General features: G+C 40.4%; 1 protein-coding gene across 2 annotated transcripts in view; it reads left to right on the top strand.

Annotated features, from left to right (window-relative positions):
• The window catches only part of il1rapl2 (interleukin 1 receptor accessory protein-like 2), a 1,022,943-nt gene that overhangs the window by 12,086 nt on the left and 990,091 nt on the right, over nt 1-20,766 (top strand). The window contains exon 2 of one of the 2 annotated variants that reach the window (XM_043705154.1): nt 9,902-9,969. The exons of the other annotated variant lie outside the window; for it this stretch is intronic. The gene's annotated coding sequence lies outside the window, so the exon portion shown is untranslated. The remainder of the gene's footprint in view (nt 1-9,901; nt 9,970-20,766) is intronic. 2 annotated transcript variants of the gene reach the window in all.

Genomic DNA, 20,766 nt, shown 5'->3' with positions numbered 1-20,766 from the left:
GATGAAGTAAATGATGTGTGTGGAGGTGCAGGTGAATTTGTGGTGGATATGGAAGGATCCCTTGGGGCCTTGGAGGGAAGTAAGGTGGGGGGGGAAAAGTGTGGGTGCAAGTTTCGCATTTTTTGCGCTTGCAGTGGAAGGTGTTGGGAGTGGAGGTTGGGTTGGTAGGGGGCGTGGACCTGACGCGGGAGTCACGGAGGGAGTGGTCTTTTCGGAACACTGATAGGGGAGGGAAATATATCCCTGGTGGTGGGGTCCGTTTGGAAGTGGTGGAAATGATGACGGATGATACGATGTATATGGAGGTTGGTGGGGTGGTAGGTCAGGACCAGTGGAGCTCTGTCCTGGTAGCGATTGGAGGGGCGTGGCTCAAGGGCAGAGGAGCGGGAAGTGGAGGAAATGCAGTGGAGAGCATCTTTGATCACATCTGGGAGCGGTCTTTGAAGAAGGCGGCCATCTGGGTTGTACGGTATTGGAACTGGTCCTCCTGGGAGCAGATGCGGCGGAGATGAAGGAATTGGGAATATGGTATGGCGTTTTTACAGGGGGCAGGGTGGGAGGAGGTGTAGTCAAGATAGCTGTGGGAATCGGTCGGTTTATAATAAATGTCCGTGTTGATTTGGTCGCCCGAGATAGAAATGGAAAGGTCTAGGAAGGGGAGGGAGGTCCAGGTAAGTTTGAGGTCGGGGTGGAAGGTGTTGGTAAAGTGGATGAACAGTTCAACCTCCTCGTGGGAGCATGTGGTAGCGCCGATACATTCATCGATGTAGCAGAGGAAAAGGTGGGGGTGGTGCCAGTGTATCTGCGGAAGATGGACTAGGAACCCTCCAACCACAATGGATGAACTCAGACTTCTCCAGTTTCCTCATTTCCCTTCCCCCCACCTTGTCTCAGTCCCAACCCTCGAACTCAGCACCACCTTCCTAATCTGTAATCTTCTTCCTTACCTCTCTGGCCTATCACCCTCACCTTAACCTCCTTCCACCTATCGCATTTCCAACGCCCCTCCCCCAAGTCCCTCCTCCCTACCTTTTTATCTTATCCCGCTTGGCACACTTTCCTCATTCCTGAAGAAGGGCTCATGCCGGATTCGTCGATTCTCCTGCTCCTTGGATGCTGCCTGACCTGCGCTTTTCCAGCAACACATTTTCAGCAGCAATCGTTATCTGAAGCCGATCTCCTGCTTTTCCACATAGCCTTGCATACTCTTTCTATCCAAAAATCATGCAATGCCCTCTTGAATGCTTCAATTGAATCTACCATGTGTCAAGAGATTGTAGACCCTCACTACTTGCTGAGAGCAAAGGGTTTTCCTCTCTTTATCTTTGCTTATCTTACAGATCATTTCAAATCTATGCTTTCTTGTTCCTTTTACGAACAGAAACAATTTCTCCTTATCTACTCTATCCAGAACACTCATGATTTTGAAAACCTTTGAGATCTTCTCTTATCCTTTTATTTTCTTTAAGGAGAACAGACCCAACTTCTTCAACTTATCATCATAACTGATGTTCTTTGTTCATGACATTCTTGTAAATCACTTTTACAGACTCTCTAATGTGTTCACATCTTTCCTGTAATGTGGTGCCAAAACCTGTGCACCATACTCCCAGCTGAGTTCGAACAAGTGTCTTTTATAAGTTCAACATGATCACCTTGTTCTTGTACTCAATATTCCTAATTATAAAGTCAAGAACACTAAGCGCTTGTACCCCCTTTTCATAATTTCTTACAATTTTTGAAAAGAAAATTAATATTTTCTTCCTGTTCTTCTGACCAAAATGCATCATGTCCAACTTGTTTGCAATGCATCTCATCCGCTACCACTTTGCTCACTTCAACTATTGCAACATATGCAACACTTGAATTTGTCTCTCTGCACACCCAGATCTTGATTATTTATATGTATCAAGCAAAGCAAGGATCTCAATACTGACCATTGGGGAACTCCATTACAAACTTGCCTCCAGCCTGAAACAAAATACTATATCTATTGACTAATATTCTTTATTTCCCATCACTCAGTCAATTTTTTTATCCATGGTGCTATTGACCCTTTTATTCCATGATCCGTAACTTTTCCTCTTTTCTGTGGTATTGTATGAAATGCCTTGTGAAAGTCCATATACACGACATCCACAGTGATGCCTTCATCAAACCTTTTTTGCTACTTAGTACATATATTCAAATAATAGATAACTAACGAAGGGCCAGGGGTAATCCCTGGTACACAAATGGCTCATCTGTACTGGACCATTCTATGATGTAAAGTTCCTTTACACATGGAATGAGTTTCTGAATTGAAGCTGGCTCTATTCAGTTTTCCGATATAATATATAAAGAATGATCATCAACCATAATGCAGCACAGAATATATTTTAATATCTGTATTTATTGTGAATCACTTACTTTTAGTAAGAAAGGGTTCAGAAAAGATATACAAGGATGTTGTCAGGGTTGGAGGTTTGAGGTATAGGGAAAGGCTGAATAGGTTCAGGCTGTTTTCCCTGGAGTGTTGGAGACTGAGGGGTGAGGTTAAAGAGGGTTATAAAATCATGAGGGGCATGGATAAGGTAAATAGACAAGGTCTTTTCCCTGGGGTGGGGGAGTCCAGAACTAGAGGTCATAGGTTTAAGGTGACAGAGGAAAGATTTTTTTTAGATTACTTCGTGTGGAAACAGGCCCTTCGGCCCAACACAGAGCCGCTGCAGCACAACCCACCCAGACCCATTTCCCTTCATGTACCCCTTCACCTAACACTACAGGCAATTTAGCATGGCTAATTCACCTGACCTGCACATTTTTGGACTGTGGGAGGAAACCAGAGCACCCGGAGGAAACCCACACAGACACAGGGAGAATGTGCAAACTCCACACTGACAGTCGCCTGAGGCAGGAATTGAACCTGGGTCTCTAGCACTGAGGCAGCAGTGCTTACCACTATGCCACTGTGCCACCCACTAAAAAGGGACCCATTTAAAAGGGACCAAAGGGACTTTTACACACAGAGGGTGATGCGTGTGTGGAATGAGCTGCCACATGAAGTGGTGGAGGCTGGTACAATTACAAAAGGAAGGGTTTACAGGAATATGGGCCAAGTGCTGACACATGGGACGAGATTAGTTTAGGATAGCTGGTCAGCATGGACAAGTTGGTTTGAAGAGTCTGTTTTAGTGCTGTACATCTCTATGACTTGATTCTTAGAAATAAAGCGTCAATAATTTGATCTAAGCAGGTTTGGGCAATGAATCATCTTGAATGCTTCCTTTTCCTGACTCCTACAATTTTGTTGTCTTTCAAACTTTTATATTTTGCTTAGATTTCGAGCAATTAACCTGGTGAATCACATTAACTCGCATTCATTTAACTTTTCAAAGTTGCATCCGTGCTGGAGAGTTGTTAATGGTTTTATCTGTGCATTGAATTAAACAGTGTTTTGTGACTATGCTAACTTGTTCAATGTGAGATTTCATAAGAATCAATCGTGTAATTGCTATGAAAGGAACTGGGCAAGTCCACAATACAGACCTATTCAGATGTAATTTTATACTAGTAACAGAAGACAAGGCTTCAAAACCACAGGCCTGGAAATGGCAGATTAATTGCACCATATTTGCAATGCAGAGACATGCCATTTGGACAAATAGGTTCAGGCTGGTGTTTATGATGTGTATATAAACCACCTCCCACTCCTCTACATCTAATCACTTGAATATCAATGTTTCTTTCTGTCTCATTTATTTTATGTTGATGGTTTCCTCTTGAATGCATCCATAATGTATCTTGGGAACACAAATATGTCTTTTCTTTGAGGTACCTTTGCTGAACAAAGTCCAAAAGCTTGGAATTAAATGAGTCACTTGGACTGCCAAATTGGTGGTGTTTAACTGATTTGGAAGACACCGTGAGAAGCAATTTACAACAAAGGTGAACTCCTGAAATATGTCACTCAGATTGGTATTAAGTCTGTTAGGGGAAAAAAGATTCCTCTGGAAATTGAGAGTTTGCAGGGGAGCATTTTTGAAACTGAAGTTAAGGTTGTGTATGTTTTTCCATCTTTTGATTCTTAATTTTGTTCTAATTTAGTTTTTGGTCAAACTTTGGGCACTCTGCAAAAGTGTCATTTAAGAAAGAGACAAGTTTGCTGGAGTAAAGATTCTTTTGCATTATCTGCTAAAGTTAAATAGATGAATAGGTACACCATTTATATCATGACCTAACTAGGAAGCGTGTACTGGTAGTTGTGCCTCAATTTTTCTCTGGCTTTCATGAAATGTATAATGTGTAAAATCCCAATGAGATTACCAAAGTGACCAATTTGCCTGAATGAGGCAAAAGCAATTCACACCAGGTTTCATCAATAACTGAGGGGAAAAAAAACTCTCTTCCTTGTAACAAGCTCCCCTTTTATCTGATTTGTTAAAGCTATGGTTTCCAATCTATCGTTGTGCATCCTGAACTATATTTCTTCAAAAATCCCAAATATGCACATACTTAATTGCAATAAAACATGAAGACAAGCAGTTTAACACATATATTACAGCTGGAAAAATGAAGTAAACAGAGCAAACAAATTCTTGATCAGAAGTGCACACTACGAGGTGGCAATTTTTTTTTTCTTTGTTGTGTTGATTTTAGCAATGACAACATGCTGGTTTCAGTTGGATAATGGTCATTCCTCAATGCAATAGTTAATCAGCTGGACTTAGTTCCAAAGCAAGACAAAAACCTGTTTCATTTTGACTTTCTTGGTTTCCAGATTTTCCCACTATTGACATCGTGGGGAAGAGTGTCATGGACACAGAGAGGAGGAGATGGATGCTTTCTGACTGTAGGCACTGGAAATTTCTCTCCCCTGCTGTCCTGGCACTAAGAGCTTTTTCTCACTCTCTCGCTCTCGCCCTCAACCTCGCTCTCCCTCACGCGCTCTCTCTCTCTCTCTCTCGCTGTCTCTCTGGTTGAGCTGCAATCCGAGTGCTGTTGTCGGGCAGAATTTCTTTAACTCCAGACTATTAAGCTCAAATTTTCTCTCACTGCTCCAAAAAGCAGTATTGGGTTACACAGCTCACAAAAGAACTGTACCATTTGATTTTCAGTTACAAAACTCTCCTGTTATTTCATTTACAGCTGTCCAACATCCATTTTACTTAAACTCTAGGTATAGTTCATCATCTTGGTCTAGACAATGGGGCAGATGTACTGTTCCCTTGAGATTTAAAGAGTGAGATTCAATAAATTAGTTTTTGAAACCAGTCCAATTGTGAAAGGCAAATTTGTCCTGAAACAGAAAAGACTCTTCTTTTTCACATTTCAGAAAGCTAATAACACCATTCCAGAGGGAGGCCAGTTCATCTGTATGACTGTGATGTGAGTGTGTGATCTATATGCATTTTAATATCATTTATTTTAGTTTTGATATTGAAAATGTGGCATGTGTGTTTGGTCTGTGTCTTTTGAAGGAGTTTAATGATTCATTTCAAAATGTTTTTGTAGTTATGGTTATTAACTTGAAAACCCACTATTGCAGAGTGACCTTTTAGTGTGTAATGGAATCTTACTTTTAATTGGCTGTATTTTAACAAGCAAATAAAGAAAATAGTTATGTGTTCGGTTTTATTTGTCAAGTTCTGGAAATTTGTCTTATTTAGCTCATGCAGAATTCCGATAGCTTGGAAAGCCTTCTAGTCTGTTTGGCAAATTTGCAGAAGCCTTGGCTGAAGTTGTACATGTGAATCATTTGCTTCTAGCGCAAGAGGATCGTTTTAGAACTGTTAAAAAATAAGCTACGTAACTGTTACTAGTTTAGATTAAAAGTTCTAGAAGTGCTTGCTTAAAACATTGAGGTAATGTAAAGCTGAGAAAGCCAAAGCAATTGTACAAAGGCCCAAGGAAGAGGCGATCAGATCATCTGAATCAGGAATTAAAACAACAGACAAGAATTCTCTGTGCTTGTGTATTGTGCTTTTGAGACTAATGGGATTATAGTTTATTATGCATTTTGAAAAGTCTTATGGTCCAGACTAGACCCCCTCAAAATATTTTAAGAAAGTAGCCTCGATCCTAACTTTTTCTTATTTTCAAGGCAGATGTGAAGTGTCTGTTCCAGATGTGATGCAACTGGTTGAAGTATTCGAAGTTAAACAAAATGCAATTTATTTAAACAAAGTTAGAATAACTGAACTATTGGATAACTTAACTGAATAAAAGGTACAGTAACAATTATTAATGAATTGTTCCGATATAATAACATCCCATAAACACACCCCTTGTGAGAAAAAGGCAAATTTGACACCGATTCTTGCATGTAGTTCCCAAATCCTGGAGGGGGAAAAAAAATCACTAGAAATTCCAATAGGAAGTAGCAGCTAAGAATCATTCACTGAAGCTCCAGTTCTTCTGAGACCCCAACAGCTTCTACTGCTAAAACGAAAACTAGCAAGCCTGGTCTGTGAGAGCTGATCACACCTATTCATGCCATTTTAAAAAAAAACTCAAGGCCTCCTAAGCTGTTTGCTTAAGCTGTCGTCAATAGCTAGTTCATTACCTCTGCCTTTATGGCCTCATCAAAAGCACCCAGAGCAAAATAACCTTTTTAAAATGACAGTATTGTCACAAAATGTAAACTTGTTAAATTTAATTATTTGGTTTATCATTTCTTTTGCATAAATAAGCTTCTGTTTTACTGATAAAACCAAACCTGCAGCATTGTATGCTTGTGTTTTAGTGAAAGACCACCTTGAACAAAACACAAGAAAAGATTAAACGTCTGTCACACCAGCTTTCAGACTAGAATCTGACTTATCCAGTAATAATATCAGCTGGGATCCTAAAAAAGCCTCCTCTTCATAAACATCACTGCAACATGGCTAACTACAGTCAGGTGGATAATGATGTTTGCCTAATGCTATTAACCTGTCAGAAATCTAGTCCTAAATTAATTACTCTATCAATCTTGGGCAGTAATCTAAACTATAAATTTATAATCAATGTATAACTACTAAATTACTGTATATTAACTGAGTTACTTGTGTAACTACATTTTTACAATAAATCAATGCAGCGAATACGTTTCTATTTTATTTTCGTCACTGCTAACTATAATTCTGTGTTCAATAAACAATTGTTAGGTCATGACTTGTTATCAACCCCCTTTTGGTAGTTGGCAAGAAAGGATTCATTCATTCACTCAGTAGCTTATGCTAATCCTGATGGGGAGGTTGGAGTGAAAATATTAACATCATTATCTCAAATAATTGATCCAATACAAATCTGGGCATCACTTCTTCCTAAGCATAACACACATTGTAAACAAATGATTCTTTACAAATGATTTTGTCAGACTGTACAGTCCAACATTTTCACCCAAGGACCCAAATGAGAATCCCATTATGGATAGTATTTTTTAATTTGCTCATGGAGTGTGGGTGGCACTGGTTGGATCAGCCACTACTGGCCATCCTTGATTGCACTGAAGGTGTTGTTGAGCTGCCTTGTTGAACTCTGTCGTCCTTGGGTTATAGGGTCACTACAGTCCTCTAAGGAAGCAAATTCCCCAGAATTTTGACTCAGCAACATTGAGAAAGGAGTCAATTGATTTATGATCTCCTAGATAATCTACTGAATGACCTAATTTATAAATGAATATCTGATATGTAAAGGTAACCTGAATAAGGTGCCTGCTTAATCTGAGCAATGGTGATAAATTAAAATTATACCTTCCACCTCTAATGCTTATGCCTTTTCGAATGTCCTGTGAACTAAAGGCTGACAATCAAATTAAAACTTGTTGTATGCCCCGTACTGAATCAAATTCATACTGTAATATTGCTTTATCTTTTCAGAGTGATGGTTATGTTAACTTGGATGTTCACATTTGTAAAAGAGGTGACATCTGTTTCTGGCTTCATCATTAATTATGGCAAGAGAATTGGATTATTTCATTTGAGTTGTATTGTAGTTGTAACAATTGGCTTATGGAGTCTCGATCGCAGTGGACTGTACAGCTCAGTCATTAAGAAAGTTCATGACAAAAATTGATGGATTTCTCATTACTGATGACATCAAGGGACGTAGAGGTGTCACAGGAAAATGGTATTGAGGTAGTCAACCAGCCGTGAGGTAGAACAGTGGAATAGCCCTGAAGGTTGAATAGCTTACTCCTTCAATGTTTTTATTATGCTGAACAGTACAATCTAAACCGATATCTTGAAGGCAAAAACTGATCTCCTCAGCGAATGTAAGGGAGAAGAAAGATTAAAGTTTTGCCCCACATAACTGACACATTCAAACCTAACCTTAGAAGTTGTGAACATATATTCTGTGTAGGTAGGAAAACTCTGAACTCATTATTTTACAGTTGTACTAATCTTTGTTCACTGGGGAAGACTCTATTTGATTTCCTGTATGTCAGTTCTGAATTTCAAAGGGAGCGAGGGAAATTGTGCCCTCAGCTTCTGCGTTCTTTGTCTTTCTGGATGTAACTTTCACTCGCTTCTATTGTAGTTGCTCCAGGGTCAGTATAACCAAGAGACTTAATGAAGCGTTTTATTTGAAAGGAATGTGGAAACCAGAGTAACCCGATCAGACTTTGAAATCTGAAAAGCCATTCTTTTAGATCATGCTTCATTCATTCCTTGGTTTATATTACTGCGTATTGTTTGCTCCCTGAAGTAACAATCTTGATCTATGAAATTACAATTCAATGAACATCCTTCCTGAGGAAAAAGCATCTGGCTAAAGCTTAAATGCTTAAAATTGATGAATTGATTTTTCTCAATAGTTTATTTGGAATAATAATAATTTATAATTTGTAACTCAAGTTGAATTATTCTGCTCTTTAGGGTTGGAAGAACACAGATCTTGTGTCAATTTGGTGAGAGAGAAGTTATTTCTTTGACAGTTGGACAACAATACATTCCTGGACATTGAGAGCAGAAAGGTGATTTTACGTGCATAAAGACAAAGAGTTCAAATAGAAGAGTCAATCTCTAATGCATGAATTTGTCTGAAAATGTGGGAAGAGCAAAGATTTGTCAGAAAAAGGTCAATTTTCCAGTAATTTTATATGCAATTGGCTACCATGAAATGGAGTTACTTGACACAGTGGAAGGCACATTCGGGATCAATGGTGCTGGAAGAGCACAGCAGTTCAGGCAGCATCCGAGGAGCTCAGCAAAATCGACGTTTCGGGCAAAAGCCCTTCATCAGGAATAAAGGCAGAGAGCCTGAAGCGTGGAGAGATAAGCTAGGAAGGCACAGTTGATCCATTGTTGATCGTCCATAAAGTCTGATTCGGTTTGTCCATAATTCCACTATATAACTCCCAACTCCAACTCAAGACCTATTTTCTGCTGTGTTTCATTTGCTAAGCTTATAGCAAATTCTTGATTTTGAACACGTGTTCTTTGCTTATGCTTCTGTGCCTATACCTCTTTGTAACTTTGTGACGTCCTTTGGCCCTATAACAGTGTGTTCTGGACTCCTCCTGTTCTGGCTTTTTGCACATCACCAGGTTCCATTGCTCCACCATTGGTAGCTGTGTCTTCAGCTGCCTTAGACCAGAGGCTCCCCCTCTCTCAGTAAACTTCCCTGCTTTTCCATATCTCTTTACTCATTTGAATATCTCATTAGCTGGCTCAGGTAATGCTGTCCTATATGATTATGGAAATTTTCCAAGCAACCTGCTGAGATATTATACACCTCCTGAAGTAGGTGGGACTTGGATCTGGGTGTCCTGGCTCAGAGTTAGGGACATTCCAATGTGCCACCTTAAGCTATCATCCCATGGTTTGTGTGGGCCAGTGGATGGGGATAAGCTGTGCTGCAAGGAATTTGGTAAAGAAGATATATCACTGAAGGAGTGTGCTTTGTTCACTTAGTTGACACCCTTCCTTCTTTCCAGCCCCTTCTCCAGGTACATGATTTCACAAGCAACCACTACTACTTCCTCCTCTGCTTGGCCTCAAACAGGTATGTTACTTCCCCCACCCCCCTGCCCTAACCCCATCACCTCTCCTCCACTGCCCACCCTCAGCTATCTCCCCTCCCTCCCTCCCTTCCTTCCTGAAAAGCAAAGGATCTTTTGAAATTCGAAGTAACATGCCTGCTTACAGTTCTGGCAATGCCCACCCCCACCCCACTGGAAGGTGGCAGTCTGTACCGACCACCTGCTGCGTGTCATCACTATGGGATTGAGCTTCTTCTCAGTGTGTCAGTAGTTGGCAGGCCATGGATTGTTTGCAGTGGGGTGATGTGACACAAATCTGCTTCTCCCCTTCCCCCTTCCATCCTCTCCGTTACTGGTGCTTCATAAGTGCAAGCTGTTGTTGGCAAGTATCAGGTAAATAATACACCATTTGCAATTTTGAATGAGTTGTATTGATATATTTATTTTGAAGGCAGTCATTTGATTGATTCACTGACTAAGACAATGATGGATGACTTTAATTAGTCACATAATTGTCTTAATAACCAGTGTGAGAGTCGATTGTAAATGAGGTCGTACCTGTGCATGGTATTAATTTGAAATTCAAAGGGATTCAGTGTAGATGATGTGTGTACTTGACCTTTTGTACCATCTTAATTATTGAATGCGTTGCCCTGTGCTGGGATCAACACTGATTTCATCCATCTTTGTCTGAGTAGCTTCTGAAAAGTGAAGTGACAAAAAGTAAAGTATCCTTGTCATTGGTACCTGCTTATAGTCAAAGAAGCTGATTTTAAGGGATGTTTGAAGAAAGAGAGAGGTGTTTTCCAAGGTGGTGCTCCTGCTCAAAGGTCATCTGCTCTGTCTGCCTTTACTTTGTTTTTTCTTCTTTCAGAGCTTTTTTATTCCTTACTTTAATCTACTGACCTTCTGAAGGGAGATTGGCAGCTTCAAGGTGTCCAGCTCACCTGGGACAAGGTTTCTTCTTGATGGTGGAGGGAGTTATTGACTTTGGTTGAGAGTGAGCCCAGTGCAGGGGGAGCATGAGTCCAGCCTGGGGGAGAGTGAGAGTGTGAGCCTAATGTGGGAGAGAGTGAGCCCCAGCCTAGGGGATGGTGAGAGAGTGAGCTCAACGTGGAGGAAAGTGAGCCCAGCCTGGGGACAGTGAGAGTGAGCCCAGCCTGGAGAGAGTGAGCCAAATGTGGAGGAGAGTGGGAGAGTGAGCCCAGCCCGGGGGACAGAGAGCAAGCCCTGTGCAGGGGAGAGTGAGAGAGCAAGCCTGAGGTCTCCCAACGTGTGCAGTGGCGCAAGCGTGGAGGAGATCACACCCTTGTGGGGGTTGCAAGCCCACCATCGCTAAGCATATAAGGGACAGTCATGTTGAATTTTTAACTTTACTTCCTTTGCTTTTCTATTTAAGATATTTTCCATGGTGCCTGGAATAGCAACATTGTACTCTTTCACTGTACCCCTCTACCTGAGTACACGTAGCAATAAAATCTAACTCTAAGGAAAGAGACCAGAGTGTCTAGTTGGTCTATTGATACCAAGTACCTGCAAACAAAGTTGAATGGCCAACTAGCCTTTCTTGAGCTGTCTTTATTAATGTAGCTGCAGTAACATTGTCAGTATTTTCAAGGGCACCACTAAGCCAAGTAATTATGAGATGTATAGGAAAGAGTGATCTTCAATTGAAGAACATAATTTGTAATGAAAGATGTTATCAACTTGACTTTGAAATGGGTGGCTGAAAGCCGAATGGAAGAAGTTTGTGTTGGTTCATGTCAATTATTTACGACGCTATTACTGGGCTTCAGCACTTCTTTAAAGTTTGGCTGATACCACGTGGACTCCATGGTCCTGTTTTAATAAAAAGAACAAGCTGAGTGTTCTCCTGCTATTATTAACGAGCTATAATGTGCTTTTGTTGTGTTGTAGAGCAGTTGCTGTACTTGCCTGTCCAACAGAAATGCTTCTGTCTACCAGCTAATTACAGGTGAAGTATTCCCAAGCAAGTGATGAGATACGAAATAAATATCACTTTTTAAATATAAAGCACACTAATAAAATATACACTATTTGTTTACACTGCAGTGGATGAGAACTTCTGTTATTGCTTTTCAGTAGTAGCCACGATGTGGAGGTGGACTGGGTTGGACTGGGTTGAACAAGGTCAAAAACCACATGACACTAGGCTATGGTCCAACCAGGTTTATTTGAAATCACTAGCTTTTGGAGCGTTGCTCTTTTAGCAGGTGTTATGAAGGAGCAGTGCTCTGAAAGCTGGTGTTTTCAAATAAACCCATTGGACTATAACCTGGTGTCATGTGATTTTTGACTTTGCTTTTCAGGACCATGGACTGAGGTGGGAAACTGCGATTCTTTACTTCTCCTTCCTAATGTTTTTCCTGTCCTCCCGAGGAAAGATTGTTGGTTCCATTTGTGTCATTGTCTTTGCTTGTGATAACGCACTTGAATACAGGAGATGTGCTGTGTTATGGGCATTAAAGCATCCGTTATTGGACCTGTCACTTTCCTTTATAAACTGCTTTTACTTCATGCTCTGTTCTGAGAATTACAAAATCATTGAACACAGGAACCTATAACGTCTAACTAATTCCATGGAGCTAAAGCCACCGAGGTTTCTCTGAAAGAAAATGATCTGATGAATGTTGAATATTGTGCTTCTTTTTAAAGTGACTCCTTTAGGTTACCAAAGCTAGCTAGGAAAGAAAATCCATATTTAATGTGATATCGAAGGGCAGCTAAGCCAGTGACTGGCTATAATTCTTCCTTGCATTCTATTTTCTAATTTTTAAAAATTTCTCCATGCCATGCCATTTGGAGAGGGGAGCTGCAAAGTGCTGTTATTCTGAATGTGGGGGGCTATGAGGTCTCTTTTCATTTCTTTTCTCCTGGGACATGAGTGTAGCTGGCCGGCCAACATTTATTGTCTGTTCCTCATTGCTCTTGAGAAGGTGGTGGTGAGCTGTCTTTTTGATCTGCTGCAGTCAGTGTGTTGAGGTAGACCCACAATGTTGGTAGTTAGGACATGATTTCTGTGGGTTCATCTGTGATTAGTCTCCAGTCTGATTTCCAGGCATTTTTGAAAGTGGTCTTGATTTACCATATACACATGATGAGTAAGTGAGTGGCATTACTATCCACAGCAGCTCTTGGAACCACCGTAGTCAGTAGTTAAGAGTAAAGGTAAGGTCACCAGAGTCATACCACATCACAGGCTGTTCTCATAGTGAGTGTGATGATGGTGATGGTTTAACCTGACAGTCACCACACCTCTGCTGAGGGGAGATGCTGAGAAGGAACAGTCCTACACAGTTACCTCAGCCAGTTTGGGAATTGAACCCATGCTGTTGGAGTCACTGTGCATTACAAATTGGCGGTCCAGCCAACTGAGCTAATGGATACCCTTAGTCCAGAGACTAATGCAAGACTTATGGGTTCCTAGTTCCATTGCAGCTCAACTTGGAGGTACATCATAATTCATGAAACCCTATCACTATATCTCCCCTCAAGTACTTTCTCAGTTTCTAAAGCCATTAACTGAAAGTATGTTTTTAACATTATTGGCTCAAACAACTAACTGTAAGTGTTTCCATTTAACAACAAACACTTCAAACCCCATTATCTCTATTCCCCCTCCCTCCTCAAACACAAACACTTTCTCACAGTTCTGAGAAAAGGTCACTCGACCTGACGCATTAACTCTGTTTCTCTCCAAAGATGCTGCGACATCTGCTGAGCTTTTCCAGAAATTTCCGTTTTTGCACTTTCTCACAGGTCTGTTAATAGATTCAACTGCCAGCCAATATTTTGTTCATGCTAATCTGATATCACCTACACCATAAGCTTTTTATTTTCTAGAGTGATTTAGCTCTTTATCAAATGGCTTCTATACATCCTACATTCACTAGTTTCCATTCACCCACAACATGTGTTATCTCTTCAAAGGGATCTGATTGGTCAAACATGACTTTGTGCTGACTGTCTGGTTATCTTGAAACAAGTGCCTTTTCTATATCTTTAATAATAGCTTCTAGCATTTTCGCTATGAGATATGTTAAGTAAACTGGATTGCAGCTTCATTCTTTCTGTTTCCCGCCTTTTCCTGAGTAAAGGATTATATTCGCTATTTTCCAATATAGTGGAACTGTTTTCAAATCCAGGGTGGTTTGGAAAATTAAATTCAAAGTATCAGTCTCACTAGCCACTTCTTTTAAGACCCATCAGGACCAAGGCTCTTGTCAGCCCACACGTTCAATATTTTACTCAGCATCACTTCTCTACTGAGTTCCTCTTCCCATTTTCATTTCTAGCTTTATTTCTGCTTCTGCAATGTAACTGGTATCCCCTAGTATGAAGACTGAAGCATAGTACCTGTTCAAATCACCTGTGACTTATTGCATTCTCCCAGCAAAGCTGGCATGGACACAATAGGCTTCCTCTGCACTGAGCCATTCCGCAATTCTATTGTTTTAACTAATCTCCGCTCTTGCATAGCAATAATTTAGCCACTTCCTATCATTGTCTCAATGTCTATAATTTGCTCCCTCTACTGAACTGGAGAGGCAAAGTTACTTGCTTCAGTAAACCTAGAACAGTACAGCATAGGAACAGGCCCTTTGGTCCATCACATCTGTGTTGACCATGATGCCATTCTAAACTAGTTTATCTGCCTGCCTGCACTCTTCTTTTCTCTGCCTGTTTATGTATTTGTCTAAATGCCCCATAAACGCTGCTATCAAATCTGCTTCTATCACCTCCACTAGTATCACCTTCCAGACATCTACCACCACCCGCATTTTTTTTTAAAAGGAATTGGCCTCGCATATCTCCTTTTTAAACTTTTCTACCTCTTACCTTAAACCTATGTTGCCTAGTATTTGTCAATTCCACAATGGGGGAAAAAAGACTGACTAACCACCCTATCCATGCTTCTCAGAATCTTTCTTACTTTTATTTGAACACCCCACCGTCTCCAATGCTCGAGTGGAAAGAATCCAAATTTGTACAACCTCCTCTATTAGCTAATAGAATGCAACCCAGGCAACATCCTGGTAAACCCTGTCCAAAGCCTTCTCATCCTTCCTATAGTGTGGCAACCAGAAATTCACACATTACTGTAAATGTGGTCTAATTTATTTATTTCTGTTTTCATTTTCAGTTCCACTGCTTTGTTTTTGACAGCGTGTAATTTTATCCTGTTGATCTTTTTGTAAATTCTAATCTCGTATGTTGGCTTACTTTTGGATTTGTGCTTGCAGTCCCTTCCTGTCATGGTATGTTTATAGTTTCCTGTATTGATATCTCTCAGGAAGTTTTATTGTAATGCTATTTTAGACTCAAGCTATTTGTTGTGGGTTGTAGGATTCTTATGAGTATCTTGTATAACTGAAGCCACTCTTGCTTCTCTCTCATCTTCTTCTGTAACTGCATGTTGTGTTGCTTTTTGCTTTTGCTCCAACCACCATCTATGCAGGTAATGGGTGAAGAACTGTTCATCTTAGCATGGAAGACAATCAAAAAAATACTGGTTTTGGATACCTGAGCTATTTCTTTTTAAAAATGCCACAACTGAGCTGCTTGACAACCTATTCCCTGGTAGACCTATTGGGTATAATGCTTTATTCAACAGTTCTATGGACAACACTGGAGCAGTCGACTAAAGCTGAGACAACTCTTGACAAAGTGTAATCCAATCTTATTAACATGGAGTTTAGTAGCTGAGTAGAGCTCAAGTAGTCTTTGTGGAAATGCCATCCAATTATCTTGGACAGATGGCTTTTGTTTCTGGAGAGGCTGTTTACAAAGCAAGAGCAAATATCTTTTAAGCTGAAGTAATCAGTTTGCCACAAATCACCTTGCTGACATTGAGTGCCTTGCATCAACTGCAGAAGACTAAATGCACACAAGCCTTCCAATTCAACCAAAATTTGGTCTTATTCTCCTTAATACACTTTAATAACCTTACCATTGCTACGAATTGTTGATTTGAACTAACCTAGATCTGATATGTTGATGTCTCCAAGAATTTGGATGCAGACAATTGATGGAAAATGTACCATTTAAAACCATTTCAAAGCAGCAGGCAGAACAGGAGACCGATCTCCAGAAAAGCCAATGCGATCAAAATTGTTGGGTTTCAAGTGACTTACCAAAACTTTTGATCCAGATCATGAAATGCCCCTTGGCAAACAGAAGGCAATAACTTGCAAATGGCCAAGGAAGTGTGAAGTTCCACGTTCTCCTCTCCTATTTGCTAAATTTACTTACAGTCAAAGGCTGATCAATGCAGCATTTCTTTTGAGAGGTGATCTTACTTTGCAAAGTTGTTATAAGTGACCAGACAAACTGCATTGTCTCCCTCTGCTGCTGATCAAGCCTGTCATTTATGTGGTATTTCAACAGACACTGACAGTATAAAACAGCAGTTGTCCCCAACTTCTCAGTTAATTTGGTGGGTTTCTAGGGGGAAGTAAGATAAACATCTTTGGGCCTAACCAACGAATAGGCTTAGACTGAGCTTGGAAGATTCCTTTAGTCATACATGTGCTCTTCATTCAGATCAAATATCATGTGATAACTCTTGCTGTAGTGTCAAGTCATCTTTTGAATGCAAATAAATTGGAGATTTTTATCACCGATAACACCTGAGTGTCAATATTTCTAAATTGATTTGTTCAGACCATGTTATGATCCATCTTTTGGAGGAGGATATGGCTTAAACTTATACCTCCTAGTTCAGAGGTATGGACACTGCCTCCCTGACACAAGCATCCTCCGATGATTATTCTATTGCAAACAATCTCATCCTTCAATGTATCATAACCAAACTAACTGACTAGTCGATTAAAGTTGCTAATTATGGAGTCAGTCAATTCCCCTGGTTTCTGGGGCTAAGCTAATTATTTTCAACAAGGATATTATTTTTGCAGCTGAAATAAGCCTGCAATGTTGCCAGGATTCTCTGAAAATCTGCTGAGGTTTCAAAGGCACCTTGACTGATGAGGACATCAGAGCTGAAAAATGTGTTGCTGGAAAAGCGCAGCAGGTCAGGCAGCATCCAAGGAGCAGGAGAATCGCCGTTTCGGGCATAAGCCCTTCTTCAGGAACCCTTCATGAAGAAGGGCTTATGCCCGAAACGTCAATTCTCCTGCTTCTTGGATGCTGCCTGATCTGCTGCGTTTTCCCAGCAACACATTTTTCAGCTCTGATCGCCAGCATCTGCAGTCCTCACTTTCTCCTAGTTGATAAGGACATCATCAAGGCAGTGCATAAGAAAATACTGCCCTGGAGCTATTGATGTTTCAAACTGAGACCTGAGGCTGCAGAATTACTTTTTCCACAACTCCCACATGTGAGGCTACATCAGCCTTTCAACAACATCGAGAGTGTGGAAGGTGCAGGAAACCCTCCAGAGGCGCAAACATGCTGCATTTTCAGTTGCCACTTACCTATCCACTTTATAGTCTGTCTAGAGTTTGCTAAAGAATTTTTTTGTGATTCCTCTTAGTCATCTTTTTTGACTCATGGTTATTCTGAATTATCTTCAGAAACCGTCATCTTGTCTGGGTGTTTATCTCCACTTCTGGCACCATGTTTTATCACGTTCTTTTTATGGGTTCATGGTTATATAATTTATTTATTTTCTTTTTAACACACAGCTATCAATTAAAGTCCATTGAAATGTAAAATGCCTGATGAAGGGCTTTTGCCGGAAACGTTGATTTTCCTGCTCCTCGGATGCTGCCTGACTTGCTGTGCTTTTCCAACATTACTCTCCTCTCGACTCTCATCTGCAGTACCCACTTTCACTGCTCTATTAAAATGTAGCTCACCAGAAAATGGTGGGCTCAGTTACTAATGCTTTGAGTGAATGAGAAATTATTTTTATTACCAACTAATACCAAGAAAAAAATAATAAAAATGTGACATCAGGACATACAAAAAAAAGTATTAAGTTTTAAAATGTACAGTGTTTGATATAAACAGGATGAATTAAGGCTATGCTGAAACATCCTTTTGAGGTTTTGAGGTATTAAACTCGTAACGTGAGTCCACAGTTGTTTTAATTGTTGACTTGTCTTCTCGGTATCAGAAACTATAGATCATTGAGTTCTTAGAGAATGATTAAATTTTACCTGGTCCTGTTTTCCAAGATCGCAGTGAGAAAATGGCAGAGAGAGAGAGAGAGAGAGAGCCAGCAATATAATTCATTATTCATTTTCTCTGCTCTGCTGCTTAAAAGCAGCTGATGAAATATAGTTCAGTATATCTTCCAGCATCTGGCTCCATTGTCTTTGCAAGCAGGCTAGTTGGCAGGCTACTCTTTAATCTTTCAATATGTGAAATTGTAATAGGTCACTTAAATTGTGAGGTCATAATTTCTTGATGTTGACTTAGTTCTGAAGAAGTCATACCAGACTCCACCTCAACTCTGTTTCTCTCTTTACAGATGCTTCCAGAATTGCTGAGATTCTCCACTTATCTCTCCAGTTTCTAGCATCTGAAGTATTTTGCTTTTTATTCAAGATACCAACAAATCAGCAGTATGCAATATTTACATTTTAATGTTGGGACTTAGCTATGGAGTAGCAGGACACATTGAAGTGCCAGAATGACTGCACTGAAATGGGACTGAAAACTGTGTACAGTTCTGAACTGGCCAAGTTCCTGATGTATCGTTTTGTACTGTTAAGTCAAAGCCAGAGGCTTCCTTCCAGGGTATCCATCTCTTGCATTGTTTCCAAAGGGAACAAATTTTAGATAATCAACAAAAGAACTAGGGGGGGTGGTGAGGAGGAGATTAGTGTTTGCTGGTTTTCTTTATTTGGTGAGCTGTTATGATCTGGGACAAATAGCCTGAAAGGATGGTATGGAAGAAGATTTAATGGTAACTTTCAAAATGGAGTTGAATCCATTCCTAAAAAAGGCAATGAGGTAGGAGAGGAGGGGAAGCAAGTTTAAAAGCAAAATAATACAGATGGTGGCAATCTGAAACAAATACAGAGAATGCTGGAGAAACTTAGGTATGGCAGCATCTGTGGAGAAAGAGAAATGGAGTTCAAGATCTTTCAAAGTAAAGAAACAGGTTGGCCTCCTTCTGTGGAGTATGAAGTCCCCTGCTACCTCATCGTTACGCTGGGTTAGTGAACTGGAGTCTGTAAGCAGATTGAGTCTATTTCCAAATTAAAAACAGAAAGAACTGCAGATGCTGTAAATCAGGAATAAAATCAGAACCTGCTTGAAAAGCTCAGCAGGTCTGTCAACGTGTGTGAAGAGAAATCAAAGTTAACATTTCGGGTCTGCATTCTGAGGAAGGGTCACTGGACCGTTAACTCTGATTTCTCTTCTCAGATGCCACCAGATCTGCTGAGCTTTTCCAGCAACTTCTGTTTTTGTTCATGTGTCTATTTTCCTTGTGTATGTGTGGGACATGCACAAAATAAGAGCAAAAGCTTTCAAAAAGTTAATACTGAGTTTACTTTGCTTTGATTTGAATTCTCCCTGACTTTTGCTGGCCAGCATTAACTTTTGACGTACTGGCCCATGCACACTCCTCTGTGTAAAAGTCTGACTCTGTGATTAATTATTGAAAAGCTATCTTTACCTGTTTGAAGGGTGACCCAGAAACGTTTCGTTTCCAGGAAATGGAAAGGGTGAATGGATTATTTGGACTAATTCTTTTCCTTTGTAGATTTGCATTACCATCCCCTGTGCTTCATGACAGAGGCTGAATACTGGTCTCCACTCAGGAAAGGAATATTTGAACTGTTATCATTACTCCAATGATTTCTGTATGTCCTTTATCAGAGATTTCTTTATTTTGAAATATTAGTGGATTGATGTGGAATTTGAGGAATTGGGCAGTAAATTCCTGGATATAAACAATTTGTTGGAGAAATTCAGGAGATCTTTGGGGAGAACGAGTTAATGTTTCTAGTCTAGCGACTCTTCTTCACTTATGATGGATTCAAAATGTTAAGTCTGCTTTCTCCCCAAAGATACTCCCAAAGCTGTTGAGTTTCTCCAGCAATTTCTGTTTTGGTTTAAGATCTTCAGCATCTGTCCATCTTAGTTTTATTTTAAGCAAATACTAGGCAATTCTGCCGTCATTCTGCATCACCTTTTTTCCACTCCCAACCCCGAGTTGCCAACGTTTCGTGGCAATAGTTTAATTTGGATAAATGGGAGGTGCTGCATTTTGATAAAGCAAAATAGGGCAGGACTTCTACACTTAGTGGTAAGGAAAAAGTGAGGATTGCAGAAACCAGCGTTTAAATCAGAGTGGTGCTGGAAAAGCACAGCAGGTCAGGCAGCATCCGAGGAGCAGGAAAATTGACGTTTCGGGAAAAAGCCCTTCATCAAGAGTAGAGGCAGAAAGCCTCCAGGGTGGAGAGATAAATGGGGAGGGGGGTGGGTGGGGTGGGTAGAAGAGTAAAGAGTACAACAGGTGAATGGGAATGGGGATGGAGGTGATAGGTCAGAGGGGAGGATGAAACGGACTATTCTTAATCAATCCTAGCCATTCCAAATGCACATAAATCCTGTCTCTCAGAACCCCCTCCAACAACTTAGCCACCACTGATGTGAGGCTCACTAGTCTATCGTTCCTTGGCTTTTCCTTAGCATTTTTCTTAAATAATAGCACAGATTAACCAACCTCCAGTCTTCTGGCACCTCACCCATGGCAGTTGATGACACAACGGGTCCATCAATCTCTTCCTTAGCTTCCCACAAAGATACACCTGAGCAGGTCTTGGAGATTCATCTACCCTTCACATGCTTTAACACCATCAGTATCTCCTCTTCTATAATAT

The sequence above is a fragment of the Chiloscyllium plagiosum genome, chromosome 15 (assembly GCF_004010195.1).
Source record: "Chiloscyllium plagiosum isolate BGI_BamShark_2017 chromosome 15, ASM401019v2, whole genome shotgun sequence".
Classification (NCBI taxonomy): Eukaryota; Metazoa; Chordata; class Chondrichthyes; order Orectolobiformes; family Hemiscylliidae; genus Chiloscyllium; species Chiloscyllium plagiosum.
The sequence above is the reverse complement of the archived record's forward strand: the minus strand, read 5'-3'. Positions and strand labels throughout refer to the sequence as shown.